Source organism: Rhinoderma darwinii, chromosome 11 (genome assembly GCF_050947455.1).
Source record: "Rhinoderma darwinii isolate aRhiDar2 chromosome 11, aRhiDar2.hap1, whole genome shotgun sequence".
NCBI lineage: Eukaryota > Metazoa > Chordata > Amphibia > Anura > Rhinodermatidae > Rhinoderma > Rhinoderma darwinii.
In genome coordinates, this window is record NC_134697.1 from 62,810,983 (window position 1) to 62,834,545 (window position 23,563).

Here is a 23,563-nt window from a genome sequence, read left to right on the forward strand (position 1 = left end):
TTGATACTTTAAGGGCCAGACGCCATGGTTAATAGCCAAAAAATGAAGATGGTTGCAATACAGTAAATGAGATTTTGGTCTACAAAAGATGAAGATGAGGACAACTCTCTCCTGATCTTTATGACTTCTGCAAGTCCAACTGCTAGTGGAAAAAAAAGTCTTGATCACTATTGGTTTTACCAAAGGAGATTGGTTGCCTGAATTAAGTGTCACTGTTTTGCTATCCCCAATCTGTATTTCAGTACGGATAGCTGGTGGCGAAGAATGAGAAACATTGCACGATGCCCATGGTATTCTCTCATAGTGCTGGGTTATAAACTGTCCATCTTGTGTGACATTACTCCGTAATGCAGGACAATTCCATTAAGTGGCCTCCAGTAGAACAGTTGGAGAAAAGTTTTTTATTTTACTTTTGGGGAAAGCCTGTAAATTGATAAGCAAGAACTGAATATTTCCTCAAATTGATTTTGATAATTCCTTCATTACCCTCTCACTGCCTTTTAGTTGCCAAGTGGCAAACATCTACTTCTATGTAGTAATTCCATTATTTTTTTGTTAATCATTTAATTTTAGATTTTGTGATGTTTTTGTCTATTACTGAACCTGGATACATTTTCTTTAATTGGTATTTTTTTAATTGCTCCAAATCTTGGACATTGCATGTATGTGTGTATATATAATTTTCAAGATGTCCTGTGACAGTCAAAATACACTATTACAGTACTTTACTGGCCGGCGTTATCAAGTTCCGGTGTAATATATAAATGGTGCACTGTGGTGGATGTCCCTGAAGTATTTATTTTCTTGTTTTACTTATTCCAGAGAATTCCTAAACCATTCTAGAATCTATCTGAATTCTTTCCATTTAACCCCTTCACTGCCAGATGTGCTCCTGCAAGCACTTGTTCCACTTAAGGGGGTTGGCATTAGTTTTCATCTATAAGTAAACTAAGCTATAAAAGATGAAGAAAACAGTTTGTAAACGGTGTAGATTTAATCCTCCAGATATTGTAATTGTTGAAGGAGGAGTGACAGGCAGAATCTTTTGTTTTGCTCTGGGTGGTATAGAGATAAATTTAGCTTTAACAGCTTTATATATATATATATATATATATATATATATATATATATATATATATATATATATATATATATATATACCAACAGATAGTTGAGGTTGTTCTCTTTTATATGTACTTTGTTACTATGTTCTTGTTACTAAATGACCAGACATGCTCTTTTATGTTGTAAATAGTAGGATACCATGACAGTGTATGAGAACATTGATCTGCAACAATATTTGCAGAGTAGTTTATCCTTTTTGTATTTTCTATGCCTATCATGGTCCTGTGTAAATGGTGCTTATGGAGTCAAAGGTTTATATATTAATTATACATTCACTATAGCAGCATGACATTATTTATATCATAGAGTTATAAATCATAACGTAAACAGGATTTATTTATAACCTATAAACATGGCACATTGTGAACAGATGCAACCAGATCACATGATCTAGAAAAATTCCTAGAAATATTTTCTTGTTCATCTTACCAGTTTTTATAATTGTTAGGTTTCCTTACATCAGTGACATATGCCAGTTTTACATTATCACCTAGTAACCCTTAGAAAGCTGCTGCCAAGAGAACGGCAGGCTTATCAGAGTACACAAAGAAAAAAAAAGATTTATATTCATTTAAAGGGTTCCATAATTTTTAATGGCTATTACTAAACTAACAATCCGTGTCAGAATAGCCCATTTTGTCGCAGACTGTTTTTTTGGTTTCACCAGATGGATGGACAATGATATGCTAAGTCTATACTTTAATAAACATAGGAGGCCAGAATTTTTTATCAATATGTGGCAAAAAAATAATAACTGGTGTACATGCCTTGTACCAGACTTATGTGTTTTAAACACTATTTGCACCTCACTAGAGCATTTTGAAAAGTGTCTACAAAAGGGGCGTGGCTTGAAATATTCTTAAAATGGCCCAAAATTTTGCCATAAAATATTAGTCTAAAATAAGACAACCAAGATGTGGCGTAAAAAATAGAAAACTGTCAAACATGTGTAACAGGATGCACTAAATCACACAGCGTGCACCACTGTCATGAATTTGGCGTATCTTCTGCCTACCTGGTCTACAGTAGTTTTAAACTGTCTAAATTTAACACCGTTATAATAAATCTCTATTGATTCTGGGTATAACCTACAGAGAAACCTTAAAGAAGCATTTTTTTTTACGCGCAAACATTGAAGGTATCCCCAAAGACAGCTGGAAGCTACAGTAATTTCCCATAATTTTGCCACAAAGCAAACCACTAAGAAGTTTGCAATCTGCACTTCATTTCTGTGCACAGATTGAATTTGAGAATGATCATCAAATTAACCCCATTCTTTTAAAGTCTAGTCACTCTTAGATACAGGAGTCCACACAGTGGTCAGAGGATGCTCGTCCACTATAGCATGAGGACCCTATGTTGCTAACTGCTTACCTATTCATGATCCTACTCCTGTCTTCTTCAGTCTCAATTCCCTCCTCTATTCTCTTTCTCTTTTCACCTATTTTTTTTAGACTTTTTTCTCTTATCTTTCTTTGTCCTAATTTTCTGTTCCCTTTTTACTGGCATTGTTATTGTCCTGGATCCATATTTTATGTGGTTGACTGGCCACCAACATTTATCACCTGTACGTTTGTCACCTAGCCAATGTTTAGGTGGTAAATGTTATATTGGTGGTTAACCCAACACCTGGGAACAGGGTACTTCGATCCCCTGTTACACAGGTGGGAATGGGTACCTCCACCCCCCCCCCCCCCTCCCGCAGCTATAGTTCCTAAGCTCAGAGCACATTTTAAGGGTAACCACACACGTAACAGATTTGTTGCAGATTTTTGGGCAGAAAATCCTCAGGTTTCTATCCTGGTGTAGATTCCCTGCAGACTTCACTGCTTCTAGGTTGAAAAAGCTGAAATTCGCTGTGAAAATTTACAACAGATTGAGCATTCTGGGGATTTAAAAATCTGCAGCATGCTCCGATTTCCATGCAAATTTCTATTCAAATCTCATCCACATGGCTGGTACTGAAACCTGCTGCGGGAAAATGTCAATTATTTCTGTCCCGTTTGTAGAAGTGCTTTTTTAGTTTAGTACTATTTATTAAAACCTCTAGAACCCTTATATAAAGAACTAATTCTGCTTATTTCTCAAAATAATAACTTTTCCAAAGTATATCTGTGCATCTATTCTGGGCATTAGACTCAAGCAACTATAAGTATATGTCCATGTGCTTTATTTATTTAACAAACTGAAGATTCGGATACGCTATATTTTTATTTGTTTACACATTTGCATACAGCAGAGGGATCCATATATTTGAAACTATATGTATTATAAATTATCTTTAAAGATCACGTTGTGTTTTAAATTATGTACCCCCTTTTTTTTACACTCGTGTACATGTATTTATAATTTGAAAATTGTTGTTATGGCCTGCAAATAATAATACAAATAAAGGCAGATATATCAATGTGTCGCATATTTAAAACTGGCAAATACGTTTTTGAATTGTGTTGCTCAATATCTAGTAGGCTGGGACTCCGCGGCTCTAGTAAGGTGCCCACTATTCACTGTAAAATTGCAGCATTACTACAACTCCTGCACGGCTTCAGTGTTTCCTTAGAGGAAAAAAAGTTTCAAAGAACCATCTCAAAGTTTTTGTGATTTTTGCAAGGCCACTTGTCATTTTCTTTCCCATGGGGAAACATTGAAGTTGCAAGCGAGCCATGAATTGTAGGTTTCTCTGTGGATTCCTAGCCTAAGATCTTATGCACATGACCTTATAGAGATCTATGGGCCCATACTGTCCTCTGTATGCTTTCAATTTCATACCCAAGCCTATAGAGGTTCTTTCTCACAGAAGTCAAAAGCCATTGGAACCATAGAGACTCCCTGTGCCGCTTTACATGCATATATCACTACAGTGTGAATGATGCCTTAGACTGGAAATACACACAGACCTATTGTAGTACCATTAGGGTATGTTCACACAGCCTATTTTCGGACGTTTTTCGGACCGTAAACGCCCGGAAAATGGCTGAAAAATCGGAAGCAGAACGCCTCCAAACATCTGCCCTTTGATTGCAATGGAAAAAACGGCGTTCTGTTCCGATGGGCTGTTTTTTAACGGCCACGAAAAAGAAGTGCAGGTCACTTCTTGGGACATTTTTGGAGCTGTTTTTCATAGACTCTATTGAAAACAGCTCCAAAAACGGCCGTAAAAAACGCAGCGAGAATCGTGAGTGGCTTAAAAAGCTTCTGAAAATCAGGAGCTGTTTTCCCTTGAAAACAGCTCCGCATTTTTGAGTTTGCATGTGAACATACCCTTAGTGTGACCGTTGCAATCTATAGAAATAAATTGAGTTGTCTTGAGTAAAACACGTACATGCAATTTCAAGAGATTTCCATGAGACTGTTGTGTGGCAAATATATCCATATAAAGACATAGGGGTACAAACATATGCAGGTTGTTAAATTGTCTCATGACATAGTCAATGTGCAGCCCTGGACTCAAGATATCGTTTTAAAGGGAACCTGTCATGGATGTTACGGCACTAAACCACCAACATGTTGTTATACAGCTGGGGTTAAACATGCCCCTCTCAAAACTGTCCGCATTAGCATTTTGTCTAAAAACAATTGTTGTATGCAAATTACCGGAAAAGAGTCCTGGGATGAGTCCAGGTGTACCGGCCTCAGCTTCATCTGAGCATGTGCAGGAAGTCGTTGGACTCTCGAGATTCTTCTCTGGTCATTTACATACAGCACACGCTGTGTTATAACTCATTTTAAAATGCTAAAACGGACCGTTTTTAGAGGGCCAGTAGAATTTGGCTGCTGGTTTAGTGCCTTAAAATCTATTGACAGGTTCCCTTTAAGCTGCTTTTGACACCAAAGACACATTTGAATTGTGTGGTTTGTTAAAACAGAAGAGTGTTTGTGTTAGGAAACAGGAACACATGCACAATGGATCAGAATTGGCCCAGAGCTTGCGCTTGTAGTGTTAAAACATTTATCATATGCTGATTTATTACATCAATCAAATAATTGAAAGTGTTTTCAAAGCGCCGATACCCGCCCATGCGACAATATTGATAAATCTTGCCTAATGTATTACAAGACTTGTATTTAAAGGAAATAGATAAAACATAAGGGGGGAATACACTTTATCATTGAAATATTTCCTTTAGTCTTTAGCAGATATCTACATTTTTTATGTGTTGATTCTGACACAATTTATATGTTGTTTGCTTGTATTATTTACAAAGATGTATCATATTAAATGTAACTGTATTATAATCTTCTTTTGATATTCTACAAAGTGCAAAGAGGACATTGTGTTTGTATTTTAAATATAATTCAAATATCTAGTTAAGATTAAAAAAGGGCTATTTAATACATGTCCGATGTTTGGTGATTTTATAACAGTTTTGCACATTTTCTTCAATTGTTGTTTAGTAAACTTTCATATGTTCTTTACATCTATGTCTAACTGGTAACCATAGTGTGGTTAGCTGCTTGGAGTTGAATCAAATGCTCCGTCCTTGTCACATCCAACTCAGAGCGTGGATTGATTTATTTTTGTTGCCATCAATGTTGACCGGGTTGAATTTAACTCTAAACCTAGATTAATGACTGAAGCCATCAAGTTCCTTTGAGCATTGATACATTTGCTAGCCCCGGTTGACTAGAGTGATGTCATATTACAAAAAAAGGCTGACATGACAATTTTTTATTAGGAAAAAGTATATTATCTGCGGTCAGCTGACATGACTAAAATATCTTAAGGGTACATATGAAGCAAATTTGGAGAACATGTTCATGCAGAGTCGGACTGGGGTTCCTTTGGCCCACCAAAGGAGATATTTCTGAGGGTGCATCCTCCATCTATATAGAATATGTACATGTCCACTTTTGATTTCATCATAGTCCTTAATGTTATCATTGTACACACAGGATATATCCTCTATAAGGTCTAATAGTTCATTTGTGAATTATCCCATAAGAAATAGACCATAGTGGCAAGTGATTGGCTACAAGGACCTCCAAATGTGGTTGTCTTCTGCTGAACCTTCAAAGCCCATTATTGTGTTAGAACCTGAGCCCACCAGAGGGTCCTCTGCTGGGCCAGTCCGACCTTGTGCGCATGTGTTCCTATGATAGACATACATAAGTTTACTACTTAATTCTAACTAAACACATAGACAATGCAGAAGGACATAGTTTACATCTGTCTATTTTAATGCTACCACAACCTTCAGCTTCTATAAAAACTCCTTTAAATATACAATTTATTTTAGAATTTTATCTGACTATTTTTATTTACCTTGCATAACAGGAATATCCTCCTACAGAGTCTGTTCTACCATACCCATTAAAGAAAAACTGTCCTTGTTGCCTATAGTAATAAATCACAGAGTAGCTTTCATTTTTCTTCAGCAATTTAGGAAGAAAAAGCTGTGATTAGATGTATTGCTAGAAGTCCAATTTTTTTTTGTTTAGTAATATTATTTATTAGAAGAAACTGGGAGAATTTTGTATTTAAGTCCTATACCCAGTAGTCAGAAATTAGTATGCCTATAGATTATCATTACATCAACAATGTTCCGCCTAAGTCCTAAAGAACAGGTTTATCAATTAGAAAGCATGTCCTTGACATTGTATATTGGAAACATTAAAACTAACAGAGTAGCCTTCTTGACCATAGCAACTTTCATTTCATAAATTGCTCTGAGAAAATAAAAGCTGCACTGTGATTGGTTACTGTGGGTCCAATGTATTTTGGACTTTATATCTACATTTATATGATTCTTAAAATCTTGCCAACAGTGACATTGGAACCCAACTCCATAAGATAATTTGGCATTCTAAATGGTTGAAGGGATTTGAGCACCTCTTAGTAGCAACTCTTAAAATGTCATTAAGCCCATGTTTATGTTAACCTAACACTATGAAACGCCTTAATGTCAAATTTCTTTATAGGTTAGCAAAAAAAATAAAACACTTTCAAATACCCTATTAGGGCATTCTGGAATAATAAAGAGGAATTCCTCATCAGGACCTCCATCAATTAGCCAGAGCAGAGTGGCTGCAAAGAGTATCTCTCCAGCACCTCCATATAGTACAGGCACTGTGCAATGCTTCATTTGCCCTGGGGTGGTGCTATGGGGAAGTTGAACACAGGGTTCCCTTTTTTGATTGCTGCTAATCGTTGGGGGTCCCAACAGCAGGACTGTCTGTGATCATCTTATCTTTGAGGGATTTTCCCATCAAAGAGGAATTGTTCAATGTGGAAAACACCTTTATCAAAGTTATCTCTGTATACCTGTTCCTTTCTAGACAGAAATAACTTTAGTCACATTCTGTATTTGGCAATGTTACCAGGACAGATGCTATTTTGACTTCTCCAGGCACATTTTTGACATTGAATTATGATGCAATCGGTTAGACATCTGAATCAGTTTTGTTTTGTTTTATGTTTGAGAACACACATTTTATTATAACATTTTATATTCAGTTCACTCATCTGAGGAGACACACTGTATATGATTTTTGTCTAGCGCTTTCAAATTGAACATCATAGTATTAATTCTGATTATTTTGAGAATAATACAGATGAAATGAAGGATCTGCCAACTGTCTCCAGCGAGTTAATGTTTAGTTCAGAAACTTTAAACTTGCTATATTTTCTGTTCTTTAAAATCTAAAATGTCTGATTTACAGTTATGTCATTTGTACTGTATAGCATTTTCCTATCTCTGTTATTGCATTTTAGCATTACCCGATGTATATATTTTGTTATTTTTTTTGATTATTTTATTTTTAGTTAAACTTTTATGTATACTTTTTCATGATTTATAGTCATGAACTGACTAAATAAATTCAAATTAAGCAATTTTATGGCTGAGATTGTTTATCTTCTCTTTATCTGCACTTGTCAGGGTTATGTCCACTTTTTCAACCAATTCTTTTATTGTTTAAATAAAGCAACTTTTCACAAAGTTTTTTTGCTTCAGTGTTTTTAGATCTTTTACTCAGATGCTTCTATGGTATACTGAAGTACAATAAGGGTATGTGCACACGTAGTGACCAAAAACGTCTGAAAATCCAGAGCTGTTTTCAAGGGAAAACAGACCCTGCTTTTCAGAAGTTTTTTGAGCAACTCGCATTTTTCGCGGCGTTTTTCGCGCCGTTTTCGCGCCGTTTTTTACGTCCGTTTTTGGAGCTGTTTTCATTGGAGTCTATGAGAAAACAGCTCCAAAAACGTCCAAAGAAGTGTCCTGCACTTCTTTTGACGAGGCTGTATTTTTACGCGTCGTCGTTTGACAGCTGTCAAACGACGACGCGTAAATAACAGGTCGTCTGCACAGTACGTCGGCAAACCCATTCAAATGAATGGGCAGATGTTTGCTGACGTATTGTAGCCCTATTTTCAGACGTAAAACGAGGCATAATACGCCTCGTTTACGTCTGAAAATAGGTCGTGTGAACCCAGCCTTATAAGCATTTCATAAGTTTTTAACATTTTATTGACAAATGCATCAAGTTTATGCAAAGACTCAATATTTACAGTGTTGACCTTTCTTTTTTAAGACTTCTGCAATTTGCCCTGGCATGCTAGATATCAGCTTCTGGGCAAATTCATGACTGATGGCAATCCATTCTTACCTAATCAGTGCTTGGAGTTTATCACAATTTCTGTGTTTTTGTTTGCCCATCCGCTTTTTGAGGATTGACCACAGGTTCTCAATGGGATTAAGATCTGGGGAGTTTACTTGCCATTGGCTCAAAATGTCAATGTTTTGTTCAATGAGCTACTTACTTATCACTTTTTCCTTGTGACATGGTGATCCATCATGCTGGGAAAAAGCATTGTTCATCGCCAAATTTCTCCTGGATCGTTGGGGCAAGTTGTTCTTGGAGGATGTTTAGATACCATTCTTTATTCATGGAAGTGTTCTTAGGCAAAATTGTGAGTGAGCCCACTCCCTTGGATAAAAAGCAGCCCCACACATGAATGGTCTCAGGAAGTTTTACTGTTGGGATGACACAGGACTCATAGTAGCACTCACCTTTCTTCTCCGGACAATCATTTTTCCAGATGTACCAAACAGTCTGAAGGGGGTTTCATCAGAGAAAATAACTTTACCTCAGTCCTCTGCAGTCCAATCTCTCTACTTCCTGCAGAATGTCAGTCTGTCCTTGATGTTTTTCTTGGAGAGAAGTGGCTTCTTTGCTTCCCTTCTTGACACCAGGCCATCCTCCAAAAGCCTTCGCCTCACTGTGCATACAGATGCACCGACACCTTCCTGCTGCCATTCCAGAGCAAGCTCTGCACTGGTGTGGAACTGATCCCGTAGCTGAATTCTATGTAGAAGATGGTCTTTCTTGGGCGCCCTGAAGCCTTCTTCACAGCAATTGAACCTCCCTCCTTTAAATTCTTGATGATCTGATTATTGGTTGATTTAGGGGCAATCTTACAAGCAATGTCCTTGCCCGTAAAGCCCTTTTGATGCAAAGTAAAGATGACTTCATGTGTTTCCTTGGAGGTAACCATGGTTAACAAAAGAAGACAATGATTTCAAGCACCATCCGCCTTTTAAAGCAATCAGTCTGCTCTTATAAATCAATCAGCATGACAGAGTGATATCTGCTGCCTTGTCCACGTTAACACTTTTGCCTGAGTTAACGAAAAGATCACTGAAATTATGTTAACAGGTCATTTGGTGGTAGGGCTGAAATGCAGTGTAAATGGGGTTTTTCTGATTAAGTTAAATTTTCATGGCAAGGAATGACTTTGCAATCAATTGCAATTTATCTGATCACTCTTCATAATTATCTAGAGTTAATGTAAATTGCCACTATAAAAACTGAAGCAGCAAACTTTGTGAAAACCAAAATTTGTGTCAGTCCCAAAACTTTTGGCCAGGACTGTACTAAAGGAGCCATAAACCTAGAGTACACTATTTATAAAAGTAAATCGAATGAACTATCTGCTAACAATCACATAAATGTTTCTATTTATCAGAACTATAGATGTGTGAAAAATATTGTGTACACTTTCCTGGATGGTGAGTTAAATGAATGCTAACGGGGAACAATAAATTGCATCAACATAACAAAAATGAAGAAAACTTATGAAAGCCTTTAGGCCATTTTAATGGCGCAGTAAAGGTCACAAATTATGGTGCATGCCATAATGGTGCTTTAATTTGTGACTTTACCCACCTCTTGCCACTTTTCAAAAGTGTTGCGGAAAGTGGGAGGGGCTTAGCGGGATAGAGCCTCCACAGACTGACAGATTTACCATAATTTATGCCAAAATATTGGATAAATTAAAGTGCAAAAAGACTATAATATATATAGCATTCAAAATGCCAATAAACAGGGTAGTAATGTACTACTAAGCAACTTTGCCAAATACTATTACAAACAGGGTTTTATCTTTTCACAATATAGCTTTTACTGGTTTGTAGCAGTGCCACCTGGTGTTCAGTAAGTACACATATCTGCACGTTCTGCTAGTGATGCCTATGGCTATGGTCTTGCAGGTGGTGTTCAAGCTATATGTAGGGAGTTGGGTTGAAACGTCGCAAGTGGTGATTAAAGTGATCCTTTTTTTTCACTAAACTTGGAGTGCTATCTCTCTCTCTCTCTCTCTTTATATATATATATATATATATATATATATATATACACAGTATATATATATATATATGAATTTCTGTTGTCGGCCAAACGACAGAACCAATCTGCACCAAATTTGGCACATAAATAAATCACGTGCTTCCGAAGGTTTTAGACCGGGTTTCAGCTTTCTAGGACCTACCGTTCTCTACACATTCACAAAAGCAAATATGGCACCACTGGATTCCACATCAAGGACCTCCATATCACATCAGATGACCTGTATTAGCCAATAGAAGCTCGCAGGTCCTTCATTCTTATCCTCACTCACATACACACCATTTTAGACCAGGTTTCCATAACAACCAAGCCATTTTTCTTTACTCCACGTATTACTCACCGTAAACTAACTGTACCTATACTGGATTTGGGTATTCTTATAAATTGAAACCCTTTCATACCAGTCATGCCTCCAAAAAGGAACCCTTCACTTAGACAAAAGACTCCTGTGGCAAAGCGCATGGCTGCTGCCCGAGCTGCTGAAACCTCTCAACAGAACCAAACCCGTGAATTACAGCATTCTCATAAATTCAACCCCTTCAGACCAGTCATGCCTCCAAAAAGGAAACTGCACTTGGACTTTATTAGCTATGTTGATTATTCACTGTATAAACTGATGAAAAGTTCAGTTCTATTACAGTTAAATGTCTTATTACAGGCTGAAAGAACGATTAAGCCCAATAATACCTAACACAGGCAAAAGCAAATGGTCAGAAAGGTTAGAAGCGTCAATGGGTAATAAGAAATGCATCCACCCGTAGATCGCAAACTCTCCTTTTTATATAGAAGTTCTCTGAACCCTTGCCATTAGATAATCCATTTATTGGCTATGTTGGCTTCATATCAGTAGGAAATTACGTTTTTAACCACACACACAAACAAATAGACCCGTGTGAAGTCGGGTAACTCTGCTATTCTATATTATAAAAGTCAATGTCTGTTTGTCTGTCCTCTATAGGCATCCAAACACCTGAACTCTTTGACCCCAAATTTGGCACATAGGTACATCGGGTGTTCAGGGAGGTTTTCGTAAATGTCCCAACCTTGCTGTTGTTCTCTGTCATCAGCCATTATCACATGATCATGATCCAATACTATAAAAGCGAATACAGACATTCACTTTTATAGTAAATATGTTTTTATCTGGCAGTTAAAAGATAATCCTAGATGGGAAGGTACAGGGGAGCAGTTACTCATAACAACCAGTCAGATTACTGATGGCCTGGAGGAAAGCAGCATTACTAGCTGCAGAGACTCTTCTTGCCCAAATGCAAGCTGATCAAATGCGTCATACTGCTGCTCGAGCTGCTGAAACTCCTCAGCAAACTCGGCTTTCTCAGCAACAGATCAGACAGGTGGCTCTCAAAAGTGCAGAGACTCCTGCTGAACCCACACCAGAAATCAAGCTGTTCAGTGTGTCAATGAGTGGGCTTTCATGTATGATGCTGTTTTCAACTATGATCCAACTATACTCTAATCAACAGGCTCTGTCACAGTCTTATGACTCCATTTCCTACCAGTTTAGCTGTTAGGTATTTAGGAAGTTACATAGTTGGTACGGTTGCAAAAAAGACACATGTGCATAAAGTTCAACCAAGGGATGGGAAAAAATATTGTTTAACTACCGGGGTATATAGGGCTACTAGCGATTTCCCCGTAAACCAAGAAATTATGAGGGCATGGTTTAGACTTCTGGGTACCCTTGGAACAAATTCAATGTACACACAAACAGACAGACCGATACGTTATACCCGGGCATCGCCGGGTACTTTTTCTAGTCACATATATAAAGATGCTGCAGCAGCATGCTGGACATCATACAGAAGTAATGAGCAGTGTAGATGAGAACCTAGCACTGAGGTGAGATAAAAATCTTACCAAAAACTGTAGCACAGGGGTCTCAAACACGCGTCATGCAGGCCTCATGCAGACCCTGAGACTGTCATCTGCGGCCTGCAGGGCACCGTAGCTCCCTCGGGAGAGGAGAGAGCAGTCTGAAGGTGGAGCGCGCCAGCGCTCCTTCATGCTGCCACAAAGACCCCTGTAGTAGATAGGTCTATTATGGCTCGCTCTAGGAGTGGAATCCCCAGCCAGAGCATTGCCGACGCTTTGGCCATGGATTCCTTTGCTGGTGGAGCCCCTGAAGTCACTGTCCATATATGGACAGTGATTTCAGGAGCTTCCCCAGAGAAGGAGTCCCAGAGCAGAGACTATACTAGCGCTCTGCTCCAAGACTCCTCCTCTGGGGAAGCCCATGACATCGCTGTCCATATATGGGCAGTGATCTCAGGAGCAGAGCAGGAGTCCCAGTCACGCTATTGCTTCTAGCAAAACGACAGGTCCAGTGCACAACAGAGCCAAACGGAAACCATGGGCACTGGATCCGTCACCATTCTGGAAACAGAAACCTGTGGTTTCCGTCTGTGTCAGTTTGTGTCTGTTCAGGATCCCGTTATGACGGAAAGCTCAGACGGAACATCAGAACGGGACCCCAACGCAGATGTGAACAAAGTCTTAGACTGGTGTATAAAATGCCATTCTTAACCCCTTAGTGACCAACAATACGCCTTTTCACGTTCGTCACTAAGGGGCCTTAGGCTAGGCTGACGCCTTTTCACGTTCGCCTAGTCTAAGTCCTGCACGGGTCTCCCGTGCAGGCTGGAGCTGGGGCTCAGCTGTCTGATGACAGCTGAGCTCCTGCTCCAACGCCCGCGATCGAAGTTTACTTTGATCGTGGGCGTTTAACCCGTTAAATGCCGCCGTCAATAGCGACCGCGGCATTTAACTTTGTTTACAGAGGGAGTGAGCTCCCTCTGTCACCCATCAGCGGTCCGTGAATGCAATCGCGGGTCTCCGATGGGTTGTCATGGCAGCCGGGGGTTTGATAAAAACCCCAGGTCTGCCCTGGACATATGCCTGTTAGGACGCGCCGGAGGCGTAGTGTGTAAAACATAAAAAAACCTCTACATATGTGGTATCGCCGTAATCGTACCGACCCATAGAATAAAGGTAACATGTTATTTACGCCGCACAGTGAACGGCGTCAATTTCAAAACGCATAGAACTATGGTGGAATTTCAGTTTTTTTTTATAATCCCCCCAAAAAAAGTTAATAAAAGTTAATTGAAAAATTATATGTACCCTAAAATGGTGCTATTAAAAAGTACAACTAATCCCGCAAAAAACAAGTCCTCATACAGCTATGTAGACGAAAAAATAAAAAAGTTAGAGCTCTTTGAATGCGACTATAGAAAAACGAATAAAATAGCTTGGTCATTAGGACCTAAAATGGGCTGGTCACTAAGGGGTTAAAAAATTCAAGGTGTTATGGAAACAAAGGGAAACAGTATGTCCTGGTGCCAAAGTGGCAGATAGGGTTCAGAAAGGCTAGCAGAAAGGCTTTAGCTCTGCAAACATTGATAGCATATGTGGTCTACTGGGATGCAAACTATTCGAGGGATAGTTTTACGGTGTAGATTTAAAAGGAATAAGTCATCTGAAAATTACCTATTGTTCAAATCAAAGTTTTTATGCTTAAACACCGTTTTTAAGAATTTTAGATATTTTTTTTTTGCTTCTATGTCATTATCTTAAAGTTAATCCTAAAGTCTTGCAATTTTCACTTTGGCCACTGAGCCTTACAAAATACTGACACTTTTCCATCCCAAAGGAATGAGAAGTTTTGCTGCAGCAATCAAAAAAGTTGGAAGGTCATTACGTTTTCATTAGGAACTTCACCTCCTACAATGGAACAATGGGAGCTCAAGGTTCAAGAAATCTTCAGAATGGAAGAGCTTGTTCATTGAGAACGGGGTACTAGGACTACGTTTTTGCGCATATGGACTCCTTGGAGGGTTTACTTGGATAATACTAGGTCCTCTATTGGATAATATGGGTTTGATATGATTCCTTTTTGACAAGCGTCCGTTATGTAGGTGAGAAACGGCATATTGTATATATTGATTATCATACACCTAATTCTATCTTGTAGTGTGTAAGCCGCGACATATGATACACACGTCTTGTTAACATAAGAACTCTTACAGTCTCTCGAAATGAGGACTTGAAACAGGTACTTTCCTTCCCCTATCATCCCCCCCCCCTCCTTCCTTCCCTCATTGGTTTGTTATGTTTTTCCTTGTATATTTTCATCCATTCTTTTGTATGTATAACTCTAATGTTATATTTGTATGACTTTGATACCGAATTGTTATACCTCTGTTTAGCTACAAAACCAGTTGTGTGGGTATGATGTTATACTTTGATGACTTACTACTCTTTTGTAATTTTGTTGTCTGCCCCATGACTAATAAAAATAGTTTGAAAACAAAATACTGACACTTCCTGTTCTGTAAAGATAATTTTTTTCAGCAGTCATCTCATTATCAATACAGGCAGGATTACAATGAAAGGTAAGACCCCCAATAGAGATAATCCAGGATCCACCATTGACAATAGGTGATGGACACAGATCCCCTCCTATCCGTTCCTGCACAATGACGTCTGCACAGGCCACAGAACATGCCTAGAAAACTCCCCCCTAGAAGTCAATGGGTCCTCTCCTGTTCACAGGCTCCCATGGTCCAAGTGGCTGCACTAAAGCATATCTCTAAATGCTGCTAACAGCAGCTCAGGCAATATGGCTGCCCCCATAATCAGGTAAAGAAAAGAGAATAAAAAAATCAAAAAATCTACAATCAAAAAATAAAAACAGATTAGCAAAAAAGATTATGTTTCCCTGTCTGGTTTAAAGAAGAAAAAAAAGTGATACATTCCCTTTAAAGCAAGTCTGAGTAAATTTTCACGTTTCCTGCAAGGTGATGGAGACCTTATGAGAGTGACCTGTTTTCATTGTCTCAATGAGGCCATTGTCAGATATTTGCAGATAAAGATGAGGCAGTGATAAAGTTCAGCATAAAGAAGCTTCCTGTATCATTCACCGTCGCTGCATCAACATCACTTGTTTAAAAAAAAGTTAGATCTTAAAGAGGCTCTGTGACCACGTTATAAGTGGCCTATCTTCTACATAATGTGATCGGCGCTGTAATGTAGATAACAGCAGTTGTTTTTATTTAGAAAAATCATCATTTTTGACGGAGTTATGACCTATTTTAGATTTATGCTAATGACTTTCTTAATGACAGCTAGTTTTACTTTAGTGTGAAAATGGGATTTTTTTTTCCATAGATATGCCAATATGGGGTGCCCAGCTTGTGCCACCATAACAAGACAGCTCTCTAATTATTATGCAGTGTTTCCCTAATCTTTTGCCTGGACATTCGACCAGGCTCAGGAGTGAAAGAGTACCATGTAAAATTTAGGCCTAATTTGGCAATTTACAAAGTATTGGTTCACAATTGCAGAGGCTCTGATGTGAAATAATAGAAAGAAAGTGACCCTATTTTGGAAACTACACCCCTCAATGCATTTATTAAGTGGCATAGTGAGCATTTTCACCCCACAGGTCTTTTCCATAAATGAATGCGCTGCGGATCGTGCAATTTAAAAATTAAAATTTTTCCCTAGATATGCTATTTCAGTGACAAATATGTCGTGCCCAGCTTTTGCCACTGGAGACACACACCCCACAAATTGTGAAAAGGGTTCTCCCATGTATGGCGATGCCATATATGTGGAAGGAAACTGCTGTTTGGGCACGCTGTAGGTTTCAGAGGGGAGGGAGCGCCATTTGGCTTTTGGAGAGCGGACTTTGCTTGGTAGATTTGTTTGAGTATTGCTGGTGTTTCCGTTTATGATGTGGGGGTACAAGTAATCTGGGCAAAGTATATCAAGGGCATAGACAGGTGGCATAATAATGGGGTAAAAAAACAATAAAATGATCATAGATGTGTGTTACGCTGCGGAGAAATCCTTTCTGTACAGGCCGGTGTCGCAATGATAAATGTCCTTTCTTATCCCCCTTTTGATCCACACTCTGCACCTTTGCAGGTTGGGTAATTTTGCTGGAAAAGTGTTGTCCTGGAATAATACGGGCGCCCTCGCTTCCAGCAGATATGTTTGGGCCCCCCTTCCTGGTTCCCTAATTTTAGGGCCTTGATAAATCGCCTCTTGAAACAGAAGAAATGTTCCCCTCAGGCTGCACAACTGCATATTTTTTTATTTACTGACTTATTGGAGCCTTAACTAATTTTATTTTTTCATAGACGTAGCGGTATGAGGGCTGTTTTTTTGCGGGATGAGCTGTAGTTTTTATTGGTACCATTTTGGGGTACATGCGACTTTTTGATCACCTTTTATCCTATTTTTTGGGAGGCCAGATAACCAAAAAACGCAATTCTGGCATAGGTTTTTTAGCTTTTTTTATACAGAGTTCATCACACATTATAAATGACATGTTACCTTTATTCTGCGGGTCAGTATGATTCCGGCGATACCTAATTTATAGAACTTTTTTATATTTTACAACGTTTTGCACAATAAAATTACTTTTGTAAAAAGAATGTATTTTTTCTGTTGCCAAGTTGTGAGAACCATAACGTTTTAACTTTTTCGTCGACGGAGCTACATGAGGGCTTGATTTTTGCAAGACGAGCTATAGATTTTATAGGTACCATTTTTGGATACCTGCGACTTTTTTATCACTTTTTCTTTCAATATTTGTAGGGCAAAGTGACCAAAAAGAAACTCTGGTATAGTTTTTTACGTTTTTTTTTACGCTGTTCACTAAATAATATAATATTTTTATACCTCAGGTCGTTACGGTCGCGGCGATACCAAATACGTATGGTTTATTATTTTTTTCAATAATAAAGAACTTGATAAGGGAACAGGGCGATTGTGTTTTATTTTATTACTTGAAACTTTTATTTTGTTTTCAAACTTATTTTTTTCAAGTCCCACTAGGGGACTAGAAGGTCCAACTGTCAGATTTTTTTTTTGCTAATACATTGCGCTACCTACGTAGTGCAATGTATAAGATCTGTCAGTTATTCCCTGACAGCAAGCCAATTAGGCTTCACCTCCTGGCAGGGCCTAATCGGCTTCTGTAATGGCAGAGCAGGAGGCCATTGTGTCTCCTGTTGCCATAGCAGCAGTCGCCAGTCCTGATTGCCTGTCAGGGCTGGCGATCTGCTAGCAACCGCTAAGATGCAGTGATCGCTTTCGATCGCTGCATCGAAGGGGTTAATGGCAGGGATCGGAGCTAGCTCCAGTTCCTGCACTTACAGGTGGATGTCAGCTGTAACATACAGCTGACTTCCACTGCTGATGACGCCGGATCAGCTCCTGAGCCGGCGCCATCTTGCCGGCGGCTACTGAAGCTGCTCAGGCTCTGCCGCAGAGCGGGGGCTGAAAGTTTTCTGTAATAGGCAGACCGGGAGGCCAGTATTAGGCCTGCGGTTGCCATTGCAGCCACCGGAACCCTGGCGATTTCATTGCTGGGGTTCCGATGAGCTGCAAACGCCTTAAATGTAGCGATCGCGTTTGACAGGGGGTTAATGGTGGGGCTCGAAGCTAATTTCAGCCCCTGACATTACAGCCGTAGACAGGAGTAGACTGTCAGCAAGATTGGGTGGTGATGATGGAGGAGACTGTTCGCAATATTGTATGGTGACGCTGGAGGAGACTGTCAGCAGGATTGTATGGTGATGACGGAGGAGACTGTTAGCAATATTGTATGGTGACGCTGGAGGAGACTGTCAGCAGGATTGTATGGTGACACTAGAGGAGACTCAGCCAAATTGGGTGGTGATGATGGAGTAGACTGTCAGCAAGATTGGGTGGTGATGCTGGAGGAGACTGTCAGCAGGATTGTATGGTGATGATGGAGGAGACTGTTAGCAAGATTGGGTGGTGACGCTGGAGGAGACTGTCAGCAGGATTGGGTGGTGATGATGGAGGAGACTGTCAGCAGGATTGTATGGTGACACTGGAGGAGACTGTCAAGATTGTATGGTGATGATGGAGGAGACTGTCAGCAGGATTGGGTGGTGATAATGGAGGAGACTGTTAGCAGGATTAAATAAAGTCAATATAATTTTTTATTAAATAAAAACACAAATTATTTATTTTTTTAAATCATGACACTGTTCCTTTAAGACAAAACCTAAGGCAGAAAGACCCACAAACAAGCAACAACTGAAGACGCTGCAGTAAAGGCCGGGCAAAGCATCACAAAGGAGGAAACCCAGCGTTTGGTGATGTCCATGGGTTCCAGACTTCAGGCAGTCATTGCCTGCAAAGGATTCTCTACAAAGTATTAAAAAAATAATTATTTATGGTAATGTTAATTTGTCCAATTACTTTTGAGTCCCTGAAATGAGGAGGCTGTGTAGAAAAATGGTTGCAATTCCTAAACGTTTCACAAGATATTTTTGTTCAACTTGAATTAAACTTGAAAGTCTCCACTTCAATTGTATCTCAGTTGTTTCATTTCAAATCCAATGTGGTGGCAGCAGAGCCCGAATCATGAAGAAGATTGTGTCACTGTCCAAATAATTCTGGACCGAACTGTAATTGAATATGAATGTGTAATCCAATATATTTAACCCATTCCCGACATTTGACGTATCCATACGCCAAAGTCGGGTAGGGGAAGTACGGAGTGAACCCGCTTCATACGATGCCGGTGTCGGCTGTGTGTTACAGCCAACACCTCAAAGTAACTAGCGTCATCGCGATCCCGCTAGTTTAACTCGTTAAATGCCGCCGTCAATAGAGACCGCAGCATATAAATCGTTAGAAAGAGGGGGGCAACGCGGGGGGGGGGGGGGGCGCGATGATTGCTATGGCTGCCTGGGGGCCTAATGAAGGACCCCAGGTCCACCATCTTTGTACACCTATTAAGGCCTGCCTCCGGCAGGGCTTAATGGTTGCCTGTCAGAATCACGATATAAAAAATATATTAAAAGCTCAAAAAAAAAACCTTTTCCCATTTTCCCCCTAGAGCATAGTAAAAAAATAAATAAACAAAAGTCTGAACTATTACAATATATCATTATTTAACCGGCATTGTATTATTAAAAACTACAGCTTATCCCGCAAAAATAAGCCCTCATACCACTTAATCGCCGGAAAAATAAAAAAGTTATGGCTCTCAGAATTTGGCGACACAAAATAAGTTTTCTTTTTTACACTTAGGTTTTTACTTGTAAAAGTAATAAAATATAGAAAATACTATATATATTTGGTATCACCGTAATCGTATTGACCCACAGAATGAAGTTCACTGTGCAATTAAAACAACTTGTTAATTCCGTAAAAGCGGCCCGCAAAAAACCATGGAGGAATCGCTGTTTTTTTCATTTTCTACCCCACAAATATTTTTTTCCCCCGTCTCCTAGTACATTATATGGCAAAATAAATGGTGCTACGAAAAACTACAACTCGTCCCGCAAAAATCAAGCCCTCGTAGTACTATATCGACGGAAAAATAAAGACGTTATGGCTTTTGGAAGGTCGGGAAGAAAAAACGAAAATGAAAATCTGAAAAAGGGCTGCGGCGGGAAGGGGTTAAAGGACCAGACAAACACCACGGAGCAGACTCAACACTCACAGATTCAATGCAAAAACAGGATACCTAAAACACAGTTTATTGTGGCACCTACTGCAATATCAGAATACATCTTTTAAAAATTATCAAAAAATGTCCCCCAATAAAGCAGATTCCATCTCACCCACATAATGGTATTGCCACCTTTAATAATCAATAGTCATACTGCAACGTCCGCAGACCACCGCCCCTCTTTACCTCCTGAGGCAGACTCCTCTCTTCATGCCGACGTCTCCCTCCTCGGAGACGCCAGTACATACGGCTGCTCTGTCCTGAAGTGTCCTCTAGGGTGCATGCGCTCGTTCCCGGCCCTAAAGGGCCAGTGCACACACATGCAAATAATTACTAATTATCCCCAGATCACCCTGGACTATAAAAAGGGCCCTGCCTTTTCACTCCTTGCCTTAGCGTTGTTGTGTATTCCCGTGTTAATCTTAGCAAAGGGTCCTTTAGTGTAAGGCTGGGTTGACATGACCGATTTTCAGGCGTATTATGCCTCGTTTTACGCCTGAAAATAGGGCTACAATACGTCGGCAAACATCTGCCCATTCATTTGAATGGGTTTGCCAACGTATTGTGCAGACGATGTAATGATGGGAGTAGGGAAACGGACAAGTGAGCCCTAATCTACCCGCCACTCTGTCCCTGCCTACTTGCAACGACCCGCCCTAGGTGACGGGGTACAACTGGGCGGCGGTCCCTACTCTCAGTAAGTGCACGAGACAAACAGACAAGGGAACACAAAGCTAAGGGAAATGGGGCAGTTGCCCACGGCAACACCGTGAGCAACAAGAGTGGTGAACGAGCCGAGTCAAACCAGGAGTGCACGAGGTACCAAACGCAGAGCAGGAGAGTAGTCAGTAAGCCAGGGTCAGTATGGAGCAGGATCAAATAGTTAGTAGCTGTAGCTGGGCCAGGAAACCACACGAGAAGAATCACAAGCAAAGGAGGAACAGGAAAGGCAGGTATAAATAGACAGAGGGCGGGAGCTAGCTCCGTCTGGCCAGGCTGCGATAGGCTCTCCCACTCCTAAGCCTGCCATCCTGAGTGGTGGAAGATGGAGTCAGTCTCAGAGACATAGACTCAGGTGCAGACTGATTACCTATGGGCGTATACACAGAAGTTGTGCCTGGCAGATCCTTTACAGACGACCTGTAATTTACGCGTCGTCGTTCGACAGCTGTCAAACGACGACGCGTAAATTGACTACCTCGGCAAAGAAATGCAGGGCACTTCTTTGCTACGTAATTTGAGCCGTTCTTCATTGAACTCAATGAAGAGCAGCTCAAGATTTACGAGCGTCACAGACGCCTCGTATATTACGAGGAGCATTTACGGCTGAAACGACGCAGCTGTTTTCTTCTGAAAACAGTCTGTCATTTCAGCCGTAAATGCCTGCTATCGTGTGAACATACCATTATCCTGTTCCAATATCCTGCTTCCTGTATCCCGTGCAGTGTTTGTTCCTGTGTCTTATCCAGTGTTGGAGTCGTGTTGTGTCATCTGCCATGCCTGCTGTAATACACCACGTCTGATGTCATCTGCCACGCCTGCTGTAATACACCATGTCTGGTGTCATCTGCCACACCTGCTGTATAAACCACGTCTGGTATCAAACGGCACATCTGGTGTCATCTGCCACATCAAGCTCCATCCATGCCAAAGCCTCTGCTACTGTCTGAACTCGTACAGGTACTAAGAACTTTGCATAGACTTTATAGACTGTTGTTTGGCCAGCTGCTACTCCGCTAGGGCGGTGTGGCCTAGTGTGTCCACATACCCACACATCGTGACACATACTGGATCTTCAAATTCCAGTGTTTGACCCCGGATGGTTTAAATTAAAACATATCCAAAGCAGAAAATTACCACAGCACTGGACCACAAGTGGGTGCACGCCTCAATAGGACCGGATCCGCGGTCCCCAATATCAGATAGACAGAATAGATGAGGAGACCGCACTTCCAACATATGTCAGCTTTTTAATCACCCGTGCAACGGTGATTAAAAAGCTGACATATGTTGGAAGTGCTGTCTCCTCGTCTATTCTGTCAAAATTAAAATATAGACCGTTTGAGATATTTATTTTTATTTTGATATATATGCGCAGAAGACAAAGTGGACCTTATAGACTAAAAATTACAAAAATGAGGATGAAGCACAAACGAGAAACCAAACAGATCATATACTAGACAATTACATATGAGATCACTAATAAACACTTAGGGTATGTTCACACGACAACGCCAAATACGTCTGAAATTACGGAGCTGTTTTCTGGAGAAAACATCTCCTGAATTTCAGACATTTTTACAAGTGCATGCGTTCTTCGCGACGTCTTTTACGGACGTAATTGGAGCTGGTTTTCATTGGAGTCAATGAAAAATGGCTCCAATTTCGTCCCAAGAAGTGTCCTGCACTTCTTTGAAGAGGGCGTAATTTTACGAGCCGTCTTTTGACAGCGACGCGTAAAAGGACAGCTCGTCTTCACAGAACATAGTAAGACCCATTGCTAGCAATGGGCAGATGTTTGCCGACGTATTGGAGCCGTCTTTTCAGGCGTAATTCAAAGCGTAAAACGCCTCCATTGTACCTGAAAATAGATCGTGTGTACATACCCTAACACTTTTTATAAAAGGGACAATAAGCCATGCATTAAAAGTATAATAACGGACAAAACAAGTGTACTTTTGATCCTCATCGACCACCGTACCTATTGATATCAATAGGGCTATTCACACATGCGTGAAACTCACTGCATGTCCTATATTGGTGCGTTTTCACGCACCTATTTGCCCGTTGAAGTCAATGGGTGCGTGAAAACCATGGACAGCACACGGACGCACATCCGTGTGCTGTCCATGTTTCACGCATCAATTAAATTGAAAAAAAAATAAGTGCTTGCAAGTGCGTGAGACACATATGCCACACGCAAAGCACACTGATGAAAAAACGCAACACACACGGACAGATTTACGCACGATTTTAATGCACGTAAATCTGTCACGCTTGTGTGAATTTAACCTTACATACAGGGCCCCAGCAGTAAGTATCCTTGTACTAAATATCAGAGGCAAATTTGGCATTTCTGGGGCCACAAGCAAAGTTATGTCTTAGGGCTCTAATCAAAGACACCTGTAGAGAGTGCCCCACACAATGCCCCCTGTATTTAGTGTCACAACCCTCCTGTATGGTTCCACACACAGTCCCCTACCATACATCCCCCTTGTGGACAGTGCCATGCAGTCCTTGTAGGTAGTCCCATATACCCACCTTGTCTCAACAGGCAGTATCACACATGAT